Here is a 4,952-nt window from a genome sequence, read left to right as displayed (position 1 = left end):
GGTCACCTGTTGCCTAAGACCACTTGCATGTTTAGCTCGCCGTGGGGTAGCAAGCGTTGTGATCTAATGGCCTTACCGGGCAAACACTTTCGGTTCGTCAAGGACTTGGAGTGCCGGGACGGGTTGGCGGATCCATCACTCTGAGTATGCCGGGTTGATACTTGGGGTTGGTTTGGTTTTGGTGACCCAATACTAGATGTACCATCTCGGTGGTATGTCAGTATCACCTATACTCCAGACCACTTGCATGGTTAGCAAGCGTTGTGATCTAATGGCCCAACCGGGCAAACACTTTGGGTTCGCAAGGACTTAGAGTGCCGGGACGGGTTGGCGGATCCAACACTCTGGGTACCTCCGGGTACTTGGGGTTGGTTGAGGACTTGGTGAACAAACACTTGATATACACTCTCCGGATGTACTTCGGGTGTCACCTGTTGTCCGAGACCACTTGCATGGTTAGCAAGCGTTGTGATTCAATGGCCCTACCGGGCAAACACTTTGGGTTCGCAAGGACTTGGAGTGCCGGACGGGTTGGCGGATCCAACACTCTGGGTACCTCCGGGTACTTGGGGTTGGTTGAGGACTTGGTGAACAAACACTTGTTGTACACTCTCCGGATGTACTTCGGGTGTCACCTGTTGTCCGAGGCCACTGCATGGTAGCAAGCGTTGTGATACAATGGCCCTACCGGGCAAACACTTTGGGTTCGCAAGGACTTGGTAGTGCCGGGACGGGTTTGCGGATCCAACACTCTGGGTACCTCCGGGTACTTGGGGTTGGTGAGGACTTGGTGAACAAACACTTGATATACACTCTTCGGATGTACTTCGGGTATCGCCTGTTGTCCGAGACCACTTGCATGGTTAGCAAGCGTGTGGTCTAATGGCCCTACCGGGCAAACACTTTGGGTTCGCGAGGACTTAGAGTGCTGGTAGTGGGTTGGCGGACCCAACACTCTGGGTACCTCCGGGTACTTGGGGTTGGTTGAGGACTTGGTGAACAAACACTTGTTGTACACTCTCCGGATGTACTTCGGGTGTCACCTGTTGTCCGAGACCACTTGCATGGTTAGCAAGCGTTTGTGGTCTAATGGCCCTACCGGGCAAACACTTTATGTTCGCGAGGACTTGGAGTGCTGGTAGTGGTTGGCGGACCCAACACTCTGGGTACCTCCGGGTACTTGTTGGTTGAGGACTTGGTGAAGATACCCCTGTCACCTTGTTCGAGGCCACTTGCATGGTCGCAAGCGTTGTGATACAATGGCCCTACCGGGCAAACACTTTGGGTTCGCAAGGACTTGGAGTGCCGGGACGGGTTGGCGGATCCAACACTCTGGGTACCTCCGGGTACTTGGGGTTGGTTGAGGACTTGGTGAGCAAACACTTGATATACGTTCTTCGGATGTACTTCGGGTGTCACCTGTTGTCCGAGGCCACTTGCATGGTCAACGGTTGAGGTGGTGATGGCGGGTCGGTGCTGTAGGGTGCCGGCCTGTTGGCTGCCTTGGCCGGGTTGGTTGGTTAACACTTGATTGAGCTTGCACCCGAGGGTAATGGCACTTTAAGGTGGGTACCGGCCGGCTGACCTGGTGTGATGGTTGGTTGGTGAACACTTGGCGGTACTTGCACTTGGCTGTGCTTGGACTTGAAGGTGGGATCCGGCTGGCCTAGGCCATTGGTGGTTGGTTGGTGGGTTAGCCCTTAGTTGGGCTGGCTGGCTGGCTTGGCCATCGGTGGTGTGGTGTGGTGTGGTGTGTGGAGTCGAGCATCGCGCGCCGTTGCCTTCTTCGGAGTGTTGTGGGTACGCAAGTGCTTGCAGTGCAAAGAGGTTGGTGATGGAGTGACATTGCCTTCACCATGGAGTTGCGGGTACTTAGGTACTTGCAAGGAGATGGTGGTATGGTGGTGTTGCGTGTGTGGTGTTTCGATTAGAAAGATATAATTTCTAAGTCCGGATTAGTGCTGTCAGTGGGGCCGCCGCTAACAGGTCCTGCACGGCCACCGTGGGGCTTGACTTGGCGCTATTCCGGACTTGGGGCGATCACGATGTCCCCGTGCGGGACTTAGAAGATGGAAGAACACAAGTACCCTTATCCCATGACTTGTGAGCGATTGGCATACGTTACCACATGAAGAGAAAAATTGGCTAAGTCCCGGATCCATATTATATGAAGAGAAAAATCGGCTAAGTCCCGGATCCATATTATATGAAGAGAAAAATTGGCTAAGTCCCGGATCCATATTATATGAAGAGAAATATCGGCTAAGTCCAGGATCCATATATAATAACCTAATAATCGGCTAAGTCCAGGATCCATATATAATAACCTAATAACAGGCTAAGTCCAGGATCCATATAATATGAAGAGAAAAATCGGCTAAGTCCCAGATTGGGTCTGTCAGAAATACACTTCCAAGTTACCACACAAGCAAGCAAGATGGCCTAGTGATGGATCCATATGATATGAAGAGAAAAATCGGCTAAGTCCCAGATTGGGTCTGTCAGACATACACTATCAAGTTACCACACAAGCAAGCAAGATGGCCTAGTGATGGATCCATATGATATGAAGAGAAAAATCGGCTAAGTCCCAGATTGGGTCTGTCAGAAATACACTTCCAAGTTACCACATGAGCAAGCAAGATGGCCTAGTGATGGATCCATATAATATGCAGAGAAAAATCGGCTAAGTCCCAGATTGGGTCTGTCAGAAATACACTTCCAAGTTACCACATGAGCAAGCAAGTTACCACATGAAGAGAAAGCCGGCAAAGTCCGGGAATGTTACCACATGAACTGGAAAATGGGCAACAACCTACCTTCACAGGGAACGTGAATAACTAAGGCTGTAGACATCGGATCGACAAGCCAAAGACTGATATGGAAAGGAAATGAGTAGTACTAGCTTTCCTGAGAGTTGCAGAGCTTAGACTGCATATGAACGGAAGTTATTAAGCGTCAAAGTCAGAAAAGTTGCCCGAAGGAACACAAGTTCCAACTTAGAGCATGAATACCGCCTAGACGGTAAGAGGTACGGCCAGGCTGAGGAATAAGAAAATGTTGGCCAACATGTTCCCTAACTATCCCCCGAAGACCGTAAAGCAATCCAACATCAACCAAGAAAGTTATAGCCCGATCAAGGAAACACCTACTTTGCACCGATATTGCACCAAATACATGTACCAAGCACCTTCGGTTGCATACCTGCAGGGGCTTACCATAGTAGGCCATGGAAGACCGATATACCGAACATAATCACTTTCTATCTCCTCGGGTGTTGGAGGTAGCGCTTTGCGGTACAAGAACGAAAGTTAGACCATATCTTGGTGCATCTTTTTGCCAAAAAAACACAAGACCCTATCTACCAAGGCAAGAAAGTTGTGTGGGGACAAAATGTCCAAAAGTGCCCAAAGTGGCACACTTGAACCATATATTCGAGAAAAACACAAGTGTGGGCCCGAGCTAGCAAGTTGAAATGTTCTGACCGTCAGTAGCCCTAGTTGAGGTGCACTTATCATTATATGAGGCCAACGTGCCAGCTAGTCTCTAAAGGGGCGATATGGGTGTTCCAAGGTTTGTACCCAATTGAGGAAAAAACAGGGTAAGGTACGGTGTACCGCGAATAACTCGGGCTATAGATGTCCGATCGATGAGTTTGGCATATGTATGGAAAGGTCTCGACGAGACCTAACTACCCTGAAAGTATGAAGGCAAAGACTTGAATGACCGGGAAGTTATTAAGTGCACAAGTGGTAAAGTTGCACCAAAGTCCATGTTACCCGAAGTGGTACATGAACACCCAATATTCGACCAAAACACAAGTTTAGAGACGAGCTAGCGAGCTACATTGTTCAGACCGTCAGTAGCCCGCATCAAGACACGCATTTCATTATATTGAGCCTAGCCGCTAGCTCGACTCGAAGTCGGTCATATGGTTGGTTGATGGTTTGGACCGACCACGTGGTGTACCAAGGTGATGTACCTTTCATGAATTAAAACTCTTGGCTGTATGGCACTGAGCGACAAGCTAAGGTGTGATTTGGAATAGTCTTGAGTGGGACTATTTAGGAAAAATGCGAACAAAAAATCACAAAGTCCTTGGGCGAAGCTATTAGCGAAACATAGAGCAAATTGGTACCAAAAACTATGGAAATGGGACTTGAGTCAAAAATAACCGCAAGTTGGAGAAGAGATAGCAAGCTTGCGTAGAACAATTATATTTGTTGCATGGTATCACCAACAAAAAAGTATATGGGGCCAAGGTGCTGGCTGGCCTCCAAAGTGGAGATATGGGCGATCCAAAGTTTGTACCCAAGTACGAACAAGTATGGAAAAAACAGGGTAAGGTACCAAGTACCATTAATAACTTCGGCTGTAGATGGCCGAGCGAGGCAAACGGCTCACCGTTGGAAAGGTCTTGGGGAGACCTATCTACCCTGAAAGTTTCATGAGGCTGAGTTGAAAGACCACGGAGATATTAGGTGATGATGGTCCAATTCGGGGACCAAGTCGCAGGAAATGGCGCTTGACCAAAATCACCCTTGGAAGGTGAATACCGGCTTACCGGTAAGAGATAGCGACTTGGCGTAGAATATTCATAAGTTGGGCGTGTAGAGACGCAACTTTTATTATATGGGGCCAACCCGGTCAGGGTGCTCCAAGTCGGTCGTTTGGTTGGTTTATGGTTTGGGCCGACCACGTGGTGTGCCAAGTTGAGGTACCTTTCATGAATTATAACTTGGTCAGTTTGCCACCGAGCGACAAGCTGCGGTGTGTTTTGGAATGGTCTTGAGTGGGACTATCAAGGAAAAATACCAATCGAAAATCAGCTTGTCCATGGCCGAAGCTATTAGTGAAACATATAGCAAAATGGGTCCAAAAACGAATGAAATGGGAATTGGACCAAGAATAACGGCAAGTTGGAGAAGAGATAGCAAGTTGGCGTAGAACAA

This window comes from Anopheles coustani (assembly GCF_943734705.1).
Source record: "Anopheles coustani chromosome X unlocalized genomic scaffold, idAnoCousDA_361_x.2 X_unloc_149, whole genome shotgun sequence".
In the NCBI taxonomy this organism is placed as follows: Eukaryota; Metazoa; Arthropoda; class Insecta; order Diptera; family Culicidae; genus Anopheles; species Anopheles coustani.
This window is presented reverse-complemented; position numbering follows the sequence as displayed.